The 19,063-nt window shown below is 38.6% G+C and overlaps 1 protein-coding gene across 1 annotated transcript in view; it reads left to right on the plus strand.

Annotated features, from left to right (window-relative positions):
• The window catches only part of LOC150084430 (uncharacterized), a 256,526-nt gene that overhangs the window by 171,724 nt on the left and 65,739 nt on the right, over window positions 1-19,063 (plus strand). The window lies entirely within an intron of this gene.

The raw sequence follows: 19,063 nt of genomic DNA on the forward strand, positions 1-19,063 counted from the left end.
ATTTCTCAAGTATATATATGGTAATTTACGTATGTTTTCGGATTTTTAATTTAATTATTTTCCTTTATTTATTACTTGAATGGGTTGAGCACGCTGAATTCTGATGGGATCCTTCCACTTGTTCAGATTACGAACCTAAGGGGGCATAAATTCAAATTAAGAAAAGACAGATGTAGAATAGATGTGCGAAAATTTGCCTTTAGCCAGCGGGTGGTTAATTGCTGGAACAAACTTCCATCTGTCGTTGTGGAAGTTGATAGGCTGAATAAATTTAAGGAGGAACTGGACAGGCATTTGGAGGGAATGGTGTGATTTTTTTTTTTTTTGGCTGATGCTGCATAAGCTCATACATTTGCTTTCTTGCATCACATGCCACTACTACTACTTTTGCTATGGCATCCTATGAAATGAACACTGCATCATATTGCTGTTAACCATAGCCACTAATATTTTTTTTTTTTTTTGTATACTACACAAAAATACAAAGAACCTGGAATCAATGAAAAATTTGGAATACAATTATGTGACTAAATGTTGACTGTTTTATTGCTGAGTTATTTTCTTTAACAAAATTTAGTATTCTTTCATTTATATCACTATTTATTTGAGTTAGGTTTACAACTAAAAAAGGACAAACTTCACACTTTATTATTCAACTTCCTTTAATTTAAAACGTTTCTCATTATATATGAAAGATTTGAATTATATGTTATCTTCTGTAAATTGAAATAGTAATATCATCACATGAACTGTCCGGTAATATATATATAAAAAAAGCATATTGATTTGTCATAAAATTAAAAGCAAGACTTATATGCCCAGTACAAGCAACATAAACAAATAAATTAATAATAATAAAGCACTGTGTCACAGTCTTTAATACAATCCTTGATTTTATAAACTGTAAAGATGCTATGATATGCTGTTACTGAGAGATAAACTTTGCTTCCTTTGCAAATTAAAAAATCAGTATCTTTCTTACAATTCCAGCATCAAAATTCAGATAATTTTCATACTGGAGTTGTAAGAAAGATACTGATACAGATAAAAACTCTGAAACATGCTTTAAGACTTTCTTGTGGTCAGTTCACTAGACTAAAACAAGTGGGAGCTGTCATCTTCAACAAAATCAGAACCTTTTTTTTTTTTTAAACTATGATGCCAATTCTGAAATATTTTTTTTTTTTAATAAAAAGGAACAGGTATTTTTCATATTTATCTTAAAAATCTTCAGGTCTGGCTTTCAGAGACATTCTGAAGACTATTTTGGAATGTTTCTGAAAACCAGAAGACACTTAAGTGGTTTGGAGTTCACCAGATAACAGAATTCCATCCAATTGAAATGAAATTGTATCTTATTTGTGGATTTGTCATGTTTTATGTAGTTCAGAATAGTCAGTTAACATTCCATTTATCTTAAAAATCTTCAGATCTGGCTTTCAGAGACATTCTGAAGATTACTTTGGAATGTTTCTGAAAACATTCCAAAGATAGAATTCCATCCAATTGAAATGAAATTGTATCTTATTTGTGGATTTGTCATGTTTTATGAAGTTCACAATAGTCAGTTAACACTGCTTTGATACAACTTATCTCTAATTAAAAAAATCATGACACAATTTTACCCCTCTAACTTTCATAGCACATGTTTAACATTTCCCAGTTACATGTGTTTAACATATGTCAATTTTTTTTTTTTTTTTAAGGGATTTTGATGCTGGATTCTGACTATTTCAGACCAGTAAGTCAAGTTCACATTTTTCACTTTTTGTTTTAGCATAATTTTCAAGAAAGACTGAATAAGCACTTTTTGCATATTATCTTTGTGCTTGTGGTTCCCAATCCACTCAAGGTCAATAAAACATGTTTTTTTACAAAATTTTCCTTATGAAATACCAAATCAACTTCAGAAAAGAAGATATTTGATACATATATCAATGTATTCAACAATTCCTTTGATGGCCATTTCAATCCATACTCCTCACATTAAAATCTTTAAAATACAACATTTTTTTCAATATCAAGATCTTTTGGGCCTAATAGTAAATTTTACATGTTTCAGAATTGTTGCTGTTTAAAATATTTCTAGCTAGGTAACCTGGGACATATGCCAGTACATTTTCATCAGAAATATCTATATCCTCACTGTACCTGGTTGATTCTCACTATTTCACTTTGTCAGTGACACTTACAGGCTCACTAGCATCCTGGTGAAGCAAAGTATCAGTATGGTTTAAGAGGCCAAGAAGAACAGCAGCATCATCATTTTCACAATTAGATAATGCACTTTGTTTATTCATTTGCATGCACAGTTTGTCTTTTTCTTGCATAGCTGTTATTTGCTTCCTTAAACAATTCAATAAAACAGGGCAGAATCCTGGCTTATTAGCAAATTGAGCTTCCTTCTCAATAACTGAGGTTAAATTGAGCTTCCTTCTCAATAACTTATAAGTACTCGTGCTTTGAAAGTAAACATTAAGAGCAAAAGCCTTGGGCAAGACTGAAAAACATGGACTGAACACTTCACAATCAGTTGAAGGAGGAACTCAGTATTCAGCCAAGCAAATTTGATAAGGTTTTCCCTTTCAGTGCTTGTAAAACACCAATCATAAAGATGAGCGCCATACAGTCTAGCATTATTATATAATAATGATGGATAATTATCTTGATGCCGAATACTATCATACAACTATTTCAGAGAAATAGTTTCAGAGTTAAATATTTCAGAGACTGCTGGGAGTCATTGCAGTACAAGTAAACACATGGGTTGTGTTGGGGTAGCTGAGAATAGAAATAGGTGCATGTATAGTTGCATGTACACCAATGCTAGGAGTTTAGTAAATAAATTTGAGGTATTGCTCAAAACATCAAAGGCAGATATTGTTCGGATATCAGAGACATGGTGTCACACAGATATAAGGAATGCAGAACTAGAATTTGGGGAGTACGTCTACAGAAAGGATAGGAAGGGAGGAGGGGTTATGCTATTAGTTAAGAAATACATAAAATCCAAGGAAGTGAAGCCAGTGGACATCGCTGGACAGTGCAGTGTCGAGTCAGTTTGGTGTGACATAAGCATTGGGAGATCAAAATTGAGTAGGAGTGTGCTATAGGCCTAATGACTCTGATGAGTATAATAGGAAACTGTACAGGGAAATAGAGTGGGCCAGTAAATCAGAGAGTCTTATAATGGGAGATTTTAAATTCCCAGATATTGACTGGAATTTGGGGGCTGGTCACTCACACACTAGCAAGGCTTTTGTGGATTTATTGGATGATTGTTTTCTACATCAGCATGTTCGGGAGGCAACTAGAGGGAGGAATACTCTTGATTTGATTATCAGCAGTGATTCTTCATGCATTAAGAATCTGCAGATAAATGAACCACTAGGTGGCAGTGATCACAGTGTGCTGAAGATGGATTTACTCAAAGAGGTAACTATCATTAGGGGTAAAGGGAAGGGTTATTGCTTCCGTAAAGGCGACTATGATGGACTGAGACAGTATTTAAATTCTATACAGTGGGACCAACTGATGATGATACCAGCAGCAAATGCAAAATGGGAAGCATTCAAAGAACTTATCTTGTAAGCTACTAGGCTTTACATACCAACTAAGAAATATTGGTCAAGGTTTAGGCCTAAATGGATGTCAGATGAACTAATGAGGCATATGGCAGAGAAGAAACATGCATGGGATACATACAAATTAACACATGACACAGAAGGCTATGATAGATACAAGTTGATCTGTAACCAAGTTACCAAGGAGGTTAGGCAGGCAAAGGCAGATTACGAGAAATCTTTGGCAAGGGATGCAAAGAAAAACAGCAAAGAGTTCTTTACTTATGTAAACTCTAGAAGGAAGGGGATGAATCAGATTGGTCCACTTGATATCGATGGTTCAACTGTTGATGATCCTGCTCAGGTAGCTAACAAACTAAATGAATATTTTGCATCGACATTCACACATGAGGAGTTATTTAGCGAGGGGAAAGCCAGAGGTGTATTCAACTCTAGCAGTAAGCTAGAGAATCGTGTAATAACTGAGAGTAAAGTAGAGGAGAAATTGTTGAAGATAAACACAAGAAAGGCACCCGGGGTAGATGGGATCTATCCAGTTATATTAAAGGAGGCAGCAGAGGAAGTAAGCAAACCCTTAGCCATAATTATGAGAGCTTCCTTGGACTCGGGGGGAGGTACCCACAGACTGGAGATGTGCAAATGTGACCCCAATTCACAAAGGAGGATCAAAGGCTGACACAAGTAATTATAGACCTGTGAGTTTCACTTCTGTTCCAGGAAAATTAATGGAGGCACTGCAGGATCATTTAGACAAGACTTCAGTTATAGCTCGGACACAGCATGGTTTTGTTAAGGGGAAGTCTTGCCTGACCAATTTGATTGGATACTATGATGCAGTCACAAAGGAACTGGATGCAGAGAATAACTTTGTTATTATATACTTGGATCTTAGAAAGGGTTTTGATACTGTTGCACATGTAAGACTGCTGCACAAATTGGAGCAGTGTGGCATTGGAGGCAAATTGCTGCTGTGGATAAAGGGGTGGCTGAGGGGGAGAAGACAGAGAGTGGTAATCAATGGACACTGCTCGTCATGGACTAATTTTATTAGTGGAGTCCCTCAGGGCTCAGTGTTGGGTCCATTATTGTTTTCTGTATTTATAAATGATATTGATGATGGTATATCAAGCTTAATGTCGAAGTTTGCAGACAATACAAAGGTAGGCAGGGTTGTCAAGGCCACTACTGACACTATGCTGCTGCAACAGGATCTGGAAAGGTTGAGCGGATGGGCTGAGAGGTGGCAAATGAAGTTTAACATTGACAAATGTAAAGTACTACACATGGGAAACAGCAACCCCAGAGCAACGTATCAACTCTGTGGTACTACACTGACAGTGGTAGAGAATGAAAGGGACCTGGGGGTGGTTGTGCAGGCAGATATGAAGTTCTCTGAGCAGTGCAGACGGGCTGCAAGAGTAGCTCATGGTGTATTGTCAACGATATATAGGAATTTTTCTAGCAGGGATAAGGAGGTGATTATTCCCTTGTATAAGGCAATGGTCAGGCCACACCTAGACTACTGTATACAGGTCTGGAAGCCTCATTTCAAGAAGGATGTAGAGCTGCTGGAACGAGTACAGAGAAGGGCAACAAGATTAGTGAATGGAACAAAGGGGTGCTCTTACGAAGAAAGGCTTAAGTTTTGCAAATTACAGTGTCTGAAGACTAGGCACCAGCGAGGTGATCTGATAGAGGTGTATAAAGCCTTGAATGGTTTGAGCATGCTCAATGCTGATGGGATTCTTCCTCTCGCTCAGAATAATCACCTGAGAGGGCATAAATTCAAATTGAGGAAAGACAGATGTAGGATAGACGAGCAGAAATTTGCCTTTAGCCAGCGGGTGGTTGGTTGGTGGAACAGACTTCCATCCCTTGTCGTGGAAGTTGATAGCCTAAATAAGTTTAAGGCTCAGCTGGACAGGTATTTTGAACGAACGGAGGAGTGAAGTAGAAGTGGGTTTTTTTTTTTTTTTTTGGCTGATGCTGCATAAGCTTGCTTTCTTGCATGAAATGCCTCTTCTGCTACTAATGCTAATGCTAACTGCTTTCAGCCAGTCAGTAACCCAGAAAAAAAAAAAAAAAAAAAAGTCAAAACCATGGATGATAATTAAAAAAAAAGGTTAATATGAGCAGGAATGGCATATACAGTATATAGAACTGCACATTTCATAAGGGAAGAGTAAACTCCCCAACCCAATTATGTCTTTACATCTATAAATTCAAATTATTTAATTATTCGATAAACTATTACTCTGATTAATATCAATACACTATTCATATTAATGTAGTGGAGTGGTCAGAAGTGGGAGTGCAGTGGCGCACACACACACACACACTATTTAATGACTGCAGTTCAAGCCCCTGACTGCTAAATATGGTTGATCTGCTAACCAGTGCATAGCAGATTATGGTCCATTTCCCTCAATATGAATTGTTCAAGGAGGCTTCCATCCTGCAGTGGATTGATAATGGCTGCTGCTTACCTCTTATTAATTAATTAATGTAAGTTTGGAATTAGTTAATAATTAGCTTTTCAGTAGTGTTTTCTTTTTTTTACATTTAATTAAATATTTCCTGGTTCTATCAGTTATGATAAATTACCTTATGTTCTTTTGGAAATCAGTATAATCGCACTTCAGATTTATTACATGAGAAGCACTTCTCGTTCATAATGTCAGCAGACAAATACAAAAAAAAATAATAATAATACACAAATAATTATAATAGTAACCGAAATGCAATGAAAAATTAAATCGCTAAGCTATTTATATAATTATTATTAGCGCATAATAATAATTATATTAATAATACTCAAATAATTAAAATAATAGTAACCAAAAGGAAAATGAACTCGCTACGCTCAACGAAATAATCTTTTCAAACCAGTACCAATTTTGTTAGCACTGTGGATTTTGATGTCCGCGTTAGTTTATAGGTCCGAAATTGGTGGCGCTGGGAGTAATTCAGCGAGTTCACACTCTGTATCTTATTACTCTGTGCCTCTAGCCCTATGTCAACGTTTATTTCTCACACGCTGTGGAGTGTCTTACTTCATTTTGGCACGTAATCTTGAAAATTAATCTTTTTGCACTTGTCATTTCATTACTTTTTTTCGAAAATTGTAAGTAATAAATAACAGCACTAAATCCTGCTACATTTTATATTTTCGTTTAATGATTTTAAAAATTTTAACTAATTTTTGCTTACTTACACCATATGGGAAAGGTCTGACTGTGCTTCTAATCACAGACCACTGTTTAATACAAAACAGTAAACTCCCATAGATGACCATGGTAGTACAAAAATGATCTCAGCGCCGCCACCGAATATTCATATTCGCAAAACACATGGCTCTCTTAAGTGTACACATCTGTAAATTTCTTGTCTTCTGTGATCGATTTCTTTTCTGGATGAAAGAATGGGGTTTCCAGAGGAAAAACTATACAACCCATGCCTGAAGTAGAAGAACTCAGCCACTTTTCTTCTGCACACCCTGGTTTTACCTTTCTTGTGTTTACATTGGCCTAGATGCAATTATAAATTCGATATACAGTACTGATGTCTTGCGGTCTTAGTTGCCTTGCGCTTACTAGACGGTGAATTTTCCACTGTCGGAATCCCAATTCGAAATGCTTTCTGAAGCTTTGAACTCATTGCACAACTATGTTTATCCACAAAACATACTTCATCTATGTGGACGTTTGAGTGCGCTTCAACTGAACATGAAAGAAGTAACTTTTTGAAAGAGGAAGCAAGCAGTTTTTGGGTACACTGTTTAAATTTAGTTTCATAAAAATGTTTAAATGATATCTCAATGAAAAATAATTTTTCGTAATTGTGAGATTACACTTGTTTTTACATTCGGTAAACGAATGTTTTTAGTACATTTAGTAGCTGAAAGATGTATGCCCTTTAGAACAAATATGAAATATACATTATTTCTCTCATGACTAGTATAGCTATTACAAGCACTCTCCTTTCCTCACTTTGGGAAAAAAGATTGCGGTTCGCCTCCCATCTAGACAACAGAAAAGACTCTTGCACCATTGTTGAATTAATCAACCTCGAATTGCAAGTTTGCCTCTTCTCTTAAACTGCAAAGTGACTAGCTCACATCTAATTATTGTAGCTTATTATTTGTTATATTATTTTTCTATTCTCTAACGGATTAATTATTACTTTTTTACCGGTAACTTAACTTAATACAATCCTCTTTTGTACATATGCTTTTATTGTTTGAATCTATATCAATGTTTATCATCCTGTTGGATTTCGTATTATTATTATTATGTTTATTGATCTGATCTCAGATACACTGTTAATGGTTACCTGTTGTGTATCTTGCTATTAATAAAATAAAATAAAATAAAATTGCATAGTTTTTCTAACAGAAATTTGGGTTTTTCTTCCCACAGAATACATTGAGTTTAGAGACAATTTACTATACTCCAAGGGCTCGCATCTGGTGAGTATGGGCTTGACACATCCAGGGGCCTCATGGATATCATATCATCATTCTTGTCTTTCTTGGCGATTTCCTTCTACTTCTGACTCTTCCTCTCTCTTTTTGCTGGTGCAGCAAAACCCTTATGCTTCCTTGCACCATATGGCTATTAATTTTTAGCAATACAGAGGCGCTGACTACCTCAATACTTTCAACCTCCAAATCAACCCCCTAAAATCGGCACAAATAATTTATTCACTAAAGCGCAGCCCAATAACTTTGGAGCCTGTGCTTAACGGCTCCTCAGTTCCAAGTGTTCAAACGCACAAAGATCTTGGGATCGTTTTCGACTCCAAACTATCTTTCAACGATCACGTAAACCTCATACAGTCGAAGCTGAATTCACTACGCTGGATTGCCAAACAACAGCTCCTCCACACCATCGACCCACACCTGGTAAAAAGTATCAATCCTTTACCCGACAATACTGTATGTTTCAGAGATATGGACCTTGGCTGCCGAATCCAACATTAAAAGGATATTCTCTGCCGAATTCTGGCTTCTAAAATGGGCTAACACCAAACTTCACTTTCCCCCAGCTCTCAGATCAACGCAGTTAGCAGATGCCCTTCAACCAACTGTGCAGGCTCCGATCCTACATCGGAGAAAGAAAGCTGCTGTTCACCATCAAGATGGCCACAGGCAAAATTACAGAGCAGAACTTCTGGGATCACTGCTCTTGGCGCATTCCTCCCCCTTATCTCCGAACTTCAGCACAGCTGCTAGCAAACTATAATTAGCTAGTACTAACCGGCAGATTCCTGCCAAAGCAAATGCTGTCCTCACTGCAAGCCACCGACGGGTACCTCCAAGAAGTGGTCAACAATAAAAAGTACAGGAAGGGGATCCTCGTCGAACTGAAAATGTAGAACTGTGCTTTGTTGCCTTCCCGGTTTGATTTCCAATAATCTGATGTAACATATATGTTTTTCTCATGTGTATCTCTTTTGTAAATATGTATTGTAAATCCCTGCACCATCATGCCGTGAGGGGACTAATTGTTGTATATCATGCTGCAATTAAAGATTCTATTCTATTCTAATAATAATAATAATAATAATAATGTACACTGAAAGGACAGAATTCATGAGATACCTGGTTCATGGGCAACCCAACGCTGTCACCCCTCTCGCTAGTGGATGAACCCACCACTTTATCGTCTACGTGAATTCACGTGAGTTCACATAGACGATAATTCGATGTCAGCATAGATAAACGTCCTGAGTTAACTGACTTTGAAAAAGGGATGATAGTGGGTGCCCGACGCATGGATCACTCTATCGCGGAGGTGTACACAAATTGCACTGTCCCCATTCGACAGTATCAAGAGTACATCGGGAATCGCCATTTCCGGAATAACATATCGTGGACAGCGCTGTGGGGCGGAGAAAGGTGGTAGATGAACGTGGCCGTCGACCTGTGTCTCGCATTGTTTAAGCCAACTGGAGGCGACAGTGGCACAAATCACCGTCGACTTCAACGAGGAAGGTGCCAGAAACTTCTCCACCAAGACCAGGCGATCATATCAGTAATCTCTTTCTCATCCTCCAGATCTCCACAACTAATAAATACGGAGTACACTATTACCTCTGTGATCATCGAAAGGTCTGACCAAGTTAAGGACTTGCCAATTCTCTTCTCCAGCAGTGCTAAATTTGATGCCCATCCTTATAATCATCAGCAAAGCATTCAAAACTTGGATTTATCGAACGGAACACCTACAAGTTCAAAAACTACAGATATGCTATTATCCTTAATAAAACTATTGTTCTGTCAATCGTTGAATTCAGCTCACCAATCTGGAATCCTCATACAAAGACATTAATTAACAAAACAGGGGCTCACAACCGGTGAGTGTGGGCTTTGCACACCCAGGGTCCAGCATAAGCCTCAGGCTTCCATGCACCATATGGCTAATAATAATAATAAATTGAAGCAGTCCAAAAAAGGTTTTTCCTTACCTTACGTTATGTAATCCTCTATGTTTTTTCACTCAGTTTACTATGAATCGCTGTGCGATTACTTTCCGCTGAGTCCTCTGTGCAGTAGAAGCGTTATTGCTGACATCACCCTTCTAGCCAAAGTACTCATTAGCACTTATGAAGCATCTGATATCCTTAGTAAAATCAACTTCTGTGCTCCTTGTAGACAAGTCAGGAATTGTATGCTGTTTCGCCTTGACTCTGCCACCACCGACTTTATGAAGTTCAGTCCACTGAACGGAAACAGCAAAGACTCATTGACTTTTTTGACAACTCGCAATCACTGATGAATTCCATCCACAAGTATGCCTGTTCTCTTGAACTGCAAAATGACTAGCTCTCATTTGTTTATATAGTTTAATTTTAATTATTACTTTTCCTATTCTCTAATTAATTGATTTATTATTTGTTTAACGGTATATATGATTTTAATGTTTGAATCTATATCAATATTTATCTTCCTGTTGGATATCTTATTATTGTTATATGTTGTGTTCATTATTCTGCTGTCAGATGCACTTTTAATGGTACCTGTTCTTACTATTAATAAAAATAAAAAAATAATAAAAAATTAGCCGCAATAGTTATAGGAGTCGCTGACCTTCTAGGGTCCCATTGCTAACACCACGACACGGGACGGCTCTTCAACTGGGCAAAAAACATCGGAACTGGATGATTGGAGACAGAGAAAGGTGTCACGATGAGTCCCGTTTCCAGTTATTTCGAGCGGACGGGAGGGTGCTTATCTGGCAGACACTGCACGACGCTTTGCGCCTTTCAAGTCAACAAGAAACTGTTCGGGCAGGTGGACGGTCGGTATGGTCTGGGGCTTGTTCAAATGGCACAAGTTGGGACATGTGCCATTTGCTACATCTAGCTGCATCTCTGGTACGTCTAGCCGCATCTCTGAACAATCCAGGTTACATGTCCATCCTTGCAGACTATCTCCATCCCTTCGTGGTCATTGGGGCAATGGCCACTTCATGGTCACCCACAAGGAAATGGACTCCCAGCAGGACAATGCACCACTCCACACAGCCGTGGTACCTAGAACATGGTTCGAAGTGCATTCTGCAGATTTTACCACCATGGAATGACTACCCTGTTCACTGGATATGTACCCTGTGGAGCATCTTTGGGATGCTGTGGAAAGATCCGTTCGAGGTTTGGATCCTCCACCCAGGAATGCGACGGAATTATGGACAGCCGGGCAGCAAGCATTGATAGATATACCTGTGGAGCGCTTTCGTGAACTAGTGGACTCAAAGCCTTGCCGCGTGACTGCCCTCATCCGGGCAAAAAGTGGGAATACCCGTTACTAGGTAGGTATCCCATGATTTCTGTCAGTGTACTATACTGTATATAGTAATATGGGTACAACTTGGGGGGGAGGGATTTCCACCCTGCGATGATTGCTGGTATCAAGTTCACAGGGTAATTGTTTTGTTCGGCTGTTATTATTATTACTGAGTTTTTTTCCGTTCCCCAGATGGGCGCTGGTACCACGAGCATGGGGTAGTTATTATGTCCTACTTTTATTATTATTGATCGAGGAACTTTCTGACTAACTTACAGGTAGGACACCTGTTGCAATTCCTTGCAGGTGTTGTCTGAGAGGTCTGTTGCTGCTACTAGCTTCTTATGTAAGCTCCTTGACAGTTGTTGATACGATGATCGGAATGTCGTACGTATAGTAGTAGTAGCATGTGATGCAAGAAAGCAAGTGTGTGAGCTTATGCAGCATCAGCCAAAAAAAAATATGTACAAATTTGTATGTCGTTATAATATGCCACGTCTCTTTGAATTCCTCTTAGTCTTTTCCTTCTTGTCAGTGAGGATTATGTTCTGTCTGTTGTGCTTCATAATCTTGTTTGTTATAGTGGGCTCTCTAGTATAGTCCGAGATTCGTTCTTTTAATACAGTGTACCTTCTTTGATCAATTGGTATTTCTACGTTACCTTTTCATCTATAATTCTGGCGATCTGGTTGTGCCTGTGAGTGGATTTCGTTTATGTGAGCACCCTGCATACCTTAGTGATGTGTAGGATGTTTTCTGGAGCAAGGTAGCATCGTACTCTGTTGTTCCTGGTATTGATTACCTAGTCGTCGATAGCTAACCTAAATGCTTCGACCTCGAAATAGAGCGCCGTGCTGTTGACCCATGCATTGGGAGGCTTATCTGTGTAGTCTTTATGAAGGTAATTTTATTACCTGTTATGAAGTGTCTTCTTTTTCCATATTTCTGTCTTCGTTTTTTCCGTCTGTGTGGGGGTCTCCTTGTTGAGGATGAGCGCGGTGTGCCACTTATCTATCTTCCTTATGTACTGGCAGATTGATTCTGTTTCTTCGAAAACAACCTCAGGGGCTCACACCTGGTGAGTACGGGCTTGGCACACCTAGGGTTCTGAGCTGGATATCATCATTCTTCTCTTTCTTGGTGATTTCCCTCTCTCTCAGGGTAACTCAGAACTTTTTTTTTTTTGCTGGTGCAGCATAAGCCTCAGGCTTCCTTGCACCATATGGCTAACAATAATAATAACCCTTGAGATATTATCTATCGCTTTATTCTCTTGTTCGATGAAGTCTTAACCTTGACAAATGCAAAGTACTGCATATGGGTAGAAACGTACCAACTGTGTGGTACTACACTGAAGGTGGTAGAAAATGAAAAAGACCTGGGAGCATGGGCGTCCGCAGAGGAGCGCAAACGGGGCACTTGCCCCTCCCTGGGATCGAGTAAAAAATTCCACAAATTATAATCGTGAAAGTGATTGAGATATGTAACCTTACACCCTCGACCATGGGACGCTTTGTCTGCCTTAAAATTTTATTACGGTTGGCTGGTTTCGGCCTTCGGCGGGGTAACCATAGAACACGTATTTCATCTATTGCAGCAATAAAACACGTATTCCTGTTTTTGGTTCATCCACTGATATTTCCCAATTGCGACTATTTTCTATTAATTCGGCAATAGCTATTGGTATGACATTACCTGCTATGACCTGTACCATTGAAAGAAGTTTCAGAACCTTGAGACGTGTGAAAACATGGTTAAGGTGTTCACTATCTCAGAAACTCGCCTATAAGGTTTATGTATGATTAGTGTGCACAGGAAGGAACTAGAAGAGGAAGCGGTTAAGAAGAAATTTATTGAAAATGTCATCAATAGGTTTGCAAGTGATTGACGGAGAATTCAATTCTTATACGATACGTGATTATTGAAATTATTATTATTATTTATATATGAGAGCATCCTTGGACTCAGGGGAGGTCCCCACGGACCTCCCCTGAGTCCAAGGATGAAGTTATGTAAAAGAATAAAAGAAATAGAAAAGGAGAGTGACAGAACAGATTAATGCCATCAAATTTATGATTGTACATTACATCTGTCTGTACAAAGGGTACTAGGAAAGTTTTGCAATATGACGCAACAATGAATCACAGGAAGCTGCTTGTTGCTGCATGTTAAGACATGTTCATACGTGCATAGTAGCCGCCGCGCCAAGTCGATGGGCTCAGTTATTCATTAGTAGTGAGAGTGTAAAGTGCTTGCGATGGCATCGTGGTCACGAAATGAGATAAGGACAGTTTTGCGGTATAATTTCGTGCGTGGTTTAACCATAGACCAGTGCTTAGAAGAAATGACTCTTGCACTAGGTTATGATTGTCCACATCGTACAACGATATTCAGGTGGTATAGAGAATTCCAAAGGGGAAATTTCACTCTGGAGGATTCTGAGAGGCCGGGAAGGCCACGAACGTAAGTTACGGAGGAAAACGTTACTGCTGTGAGGAAAATGCTTGACGAAAACAGGCGACTGACCTACCAACAGATAGAGGATACTTTGGGCCTAAATGCACCAGCAATTCGTTCGATTCTGCAAGATCATTTGCACGTGAAGAAACTTTGTTCTCTCTGGGTGCCGCATCAACTGACTGAAAAGCAGATGACACGATGTGTGACTTGGTGCCGGGAGATGTTAAAAAAATTTGATAAGGGACAATCTCGGTATGTGAACAACATCGTGACAGGTGATGAGACTTGGCTGTACTATTACGATCTGCCGACCAAGGCTCAGAACAAAGTTTGGGTCTTTGATGATGACGACACACCCGTAATTGTCAGAAAATCCCGATCTGTAAAGAAGAAAATGATAGCTGTATTTTTCAAATCGAGTGGAATTGTGGAACGTGTCGTTTTGGACACGCAGAAGACAGTCACAGCTAAGTGGTATACTGAACAATGCCTGCCTAAAGTCATTGGATCTATGAAGACCCTGTGGCCAAAGTCAAGAATGGACACCTGGTACCTCCATCACGATAATGCTCCAGCTCACCGCGCCAAAGCCTGCACCGAATATTTGACCACGACAGGACTGAAACTTCTCGAGCACCCTCCTTACAGGGCGCCTCCGTAGCCAGGTGGGAAGGAGCAGCAGTGCGTAGCACATGCTTCTTGATTAGACCGGGGTTCGAGCCCGTCACCACCAAATACGGAGGATGCGGAAAGGTCAGGGAATGACCACCGCATATCTCGGAGCAATATGGCCTTAGTTGCTAATGCTCCTAAAATCCAAATAACAAACAAACAAACAAACAACCCTCCCTACAGACCAGACCTTGCTCCCTGCGACTTTGCACTGTTCCCGCATGTGAAAATGAAGCTAAAAGGGAGGCGGTTTTCCAGTGATGAGGACCTTCTACGGGCTTGGGACAACGAGTGTGCTTTACTCCCTAGTGAAACTTGGCAGAACTGGTTTAAAGATTGGTTTCGGAGGATGGAGAGGTGTATTGAATATAGAGGAAATTACTTTGAAAAAAATTAAATAAACAAAGCTGTATTGCAAAACTTTCCTAGTACCCTTTGTATATATCAATTTTTCAGTTAATTGTAATACCAACTAGATAAATTGGAGAATTTAGCATAAAAGTATTAGGGGTGCAAACTATACTCATTAGATCAAAGGGCCAAGTTTAGGTAACCTATGTTGGACTTCTTTGTTGTACCCTATAAATATACACAAAAAAAATAGTAACATTAAAATGATAATATAGCTAATTTCAGATAATAATTAGCTGAAGCTATCTGTTTCTATTTGCTATTTGCCATCTGGAAAATGGCAAACAGAAATGAGTATACTTTGCACCTCCTAATACTTTTGTGGTAAATTCTTCAGTTTATCTAATTGGTATTAAAATTAACTAAAAATTTTGTTATATATTAATAACAAGAATTAACATATATAATTAATTAATTAATTATATATATTTATTAATTCTTGTTTCCTTTATATTGTAAATTTATATACATTATGTATGTGTTTTTGTATTGATACAATACTGTATTCTATAATAATTAATAATTAAATAATTATTTAAATAATTAAATAAAAATTTATTGATGTAATTATTTGTCTCCAAGCTCCTCCCCCCCCCCAGAAAATTATCTGTGGACACCCATGCCTGGGAGTAATTGTGCAGTCAGATATGAAGTTTTCTGAGCAATGCAGACAGGCTGCCAGGGCATGTCATAGGGTTTTGTCAATGATACATAGGAATTTTGCTAAAAGGAGGTGATTGTCCCTCTGTATAAGGCAATGGTCAGGGCACGCCTTGAGTACTGCATACAGGTCTGGAGGCCTCATTTTAGGAAGGAGGCACCTGCGAGGTGATCTGATTGAGGTATATGAATTCAGCCTTGAATGGGTTGAACAAGCTGAATTCTGATGGGATTCTTCCGCTTGTTCAGATTATGAACTAAAGGGGCATAAATTCAAATTGAGGAAAGACAGCTGTAGATGTGCGGAAATTTGCCTTTAGCCAGCGGTGGTTAATTGCTGGAACAAACTTCCATCTGTCGTTGCGGAAGTTAATAGGTTAAATAAATTTAAGGAGGAACTGGAAAAACATTTAGAGGGAATGGTTGTGTGAATTTTTTTTTTTTTTTTTTGGCTGATGCTACATACGCTTGCTTTCTTTGGCTGATGCTCATACGCTACCACTATTACTATTACTATAAATCCTTCTTACTCAGGCCACAAACGTTTCAATAGCCTCCCCCTCTTTCGTACATTAGCTAAATTTTATCCTGGTTAGGCCATGTACTTATAAATTTATTATAAAATAATAAAATAAGAGATTCCGGGTAGTGGGACTTTACTAAAGTTTTGAAATTAACGACTGCAGCAATATTCGTTTCCTTCAAAACTGCAGGGGAATTCTCATTAACATCCGTTCTGTAAATTATTTGCCTCCCTTGGAACTTCCTTTCATTATATCTGTTCGCTTACCACATATACCGCTACTATTGTGTTCGTTATTTACATTGATTGGTCAATGACGTCACGATTTTCGTGCAACATGGCATATGCACTCGTGTGTTTAAATTCATTGTCGTTTCGTTGTTTTACAACTCGCAGTCTCCGTATTAATTGCTGTTACGTCATATACCCCAGGGGCTCACATCTGGTGAGTATGGGCTTTGTGCTCTTAGGGTTCTGTGCTGGATATCATCATTCTTCTCTTTCTTTGGTAATTCCCTTATACTACCCCCCCCCCCCTCTCTCTTCTCTCTCTCTCTCTCTCTCTCTCTCTCTCTCTCTCTCTCTCTCTCTCAGGATAACACAGAATTTTTTTTTTTTTTTTTTTGGACCATATGGACTTGCACCATATGGTCCAAAAAATTATAAATAGCATTATCTTAAGAAATAAGACTCCATAATCTTAATTTCTTACAAAGAAAACCGAGAATCAATTCATGCCCATTTGTATTATACCCGGCTCTTTACCCCTTGGTGTTGGGACAGTTATTATAGCCACTGTGCTACCGCGTAGGTTAGAATATTTAAGCAATTTTGTTTTGAAACAAATCATGTGAGCTTTTTTTTTTTTTTTTTTTTGTAATTTGGTAATGCTTTCCGCACCTGCGCTCACATGAATGGTACGCATAAAAACTTAAGTTACTTCAGTATAAATCTGATGTCACGTGTAATTACATAAATTGCAATAGTAGTTTGGACATGCCCCTTCAAGGGCACTCTATTCTATTACTAACTTCCTTTCGTATCGATTTATTATTGTTTTCCGTGGTCTCGCGAGCTTGTTACAAGTTACCACGGCCATGAGTACCGTCTCGAAATACGCGAATCGACAGGACGTGATATTACGCTTTCGTGAGTCACGCGAAAGGTCGCGTCATGGTCAAGCGCAGCTGTTTTCGATTACGGCAAGACTTGGTGTACGAGGAGGGTTTGTGTACTTTTGTGTACAAGGTGGGAAAAATAAGTTTGTTAGTTGTCATTTAGCCTGTGCAGCATTGCATGAAATCGGCATTCTTTCTCGCTTTGAGCTGTTCGCCATATGTGACAGGCTGTGATACCCTCTTTCCCTTCCGAATTCTTCAGGAGAATGTACAAGAATTACTAACTTCATGTAGATATAATAATCTTTATTTGTCCTACCATACTATAAGGTGTTACAATGGTGAGTGACAAATTCCTTTCACGGCAGTAAATGCCAGAGGATATCTGAGATATAAAATGTCGTAATGTTTATCCTCGAATGCTTATCAACAACATCTCTTTAAAACTATTCTTACTGTTTAACGACCACACAAATTATTAAATTAACTCCTTAATTATTTAAAGATATTCAAATATGTCATTATTTTTAATATATGTTTAACCTAAGAAAGTTGACTGCACTTGGGACTGGGTAACACACCAAACGTCTGAAGGCCGCGGGTTGCCAGTTTGACACGGCCCCTTTACACCACTGCGTATTAAAAGCTATTAATGCCGGTCACCAGTTTGTTGTTATTTGCACTGCAGAGAATGTCGTTTATTTCACAGGCGGATAGTAAGTCTGTGAAGAGGATCCTGAATACGAAATTTACTATGCAGTATAAATAATTAGAAAAAACAGCAGCCAGGAAGGCACATGGTATCCTAGCAGGGATTCACCAAACTTCCCTTATTGTTTTCTTATAATATTTTATATATTACCCCAGGTGCTCACTTCTAGTGAGTATGGTCTTGGCACTCCCAGGGTCCTCAGCTGGATATCATCATTCTTCTCTTTCTTTCCCTTCTACTTTTGACTCTCTCTCTCTCTCTCAGGGTAACTAGGGAATTTTTTTTTTTTTTTTTTTTGGCTGATGCAGCATAAGCCTCGGGCTTCCTTGCACTATAATATAGCTAATAATAATAATAATAATAATAATAATAATCTGAATGATATTGTAAATACACGAAGGGATTGCCAGAGGTTTACTAGACCGCCTAATAAAATAAATAAAAATGTAACACCACCTTCCACTCACCGGTTGGAAAAGACCCGGATTCGAATCCCGTCCACGACGAAGAGTTTTGTTATGGAGTTTTTTCATGCCGTAGCTGAATTAGTCATCCTCCTGCGAGAACAGCCTTCCCGGAGACTCGGGTTTTTTCTTCGGCAAAACAAGCAAACCGACCAGAGAACACACTCAATTTATGGACCTAATACGGTGATGTTTCTTGTAATCTGTCTATCTTGTGAACTCCTCTGACCGTTTGGTCGTCCCGGAGTATAAACAGAAAATTTATTTATTTATTAATTAATACAAATGGATAGATGAGTTTGTTCTCAGGTAATCTTCTTAATATATCTTTTTGTAGTGGCGCACTGCAGTCAAAGATTATGTGTTTCTGTGCAAATAATGTGAGGAGATTACCAAAAATTTAGCGTTCTGATGTGCAAATATGATTGCTCGAAGAAAACCGCTGAAGCTCTGAAAGCAATTAAAGGTACCCATCAACCACTCAGCTGCCCAGCTCAAAGCTAGAGCCTACACTCATGCTTTAATAAACACAGTGGAATCCTAAATGGCAGAAAGAGCTAGTCACACATAGTTACACGAGCCAGTTTTTGTCAGTGACTCTGGTTAGGGAAACAGGAAATATATTGTGCAAAAAGGATAGGGCCAGTGACAAAAGGTAAGGATGTTGTAGAAC

This window comes from Mastigoproctus giganteus, chromosome 6, assembly GCF_048544385.1.
Source record: "Mastigoproctus giganteus isolate SK-2022 chromosome 6, ASM4854438v1, whole genome shotgun sequence".
In the NCBI taxonomy this organism is placed as follows: domain Eukaryota; kingdom Metazoa; phylum Arthropoda; class Arachnida; order Uropygi; family Thelyphonidae; genus Mastigoproctus; species Mastigoproctus giganteus.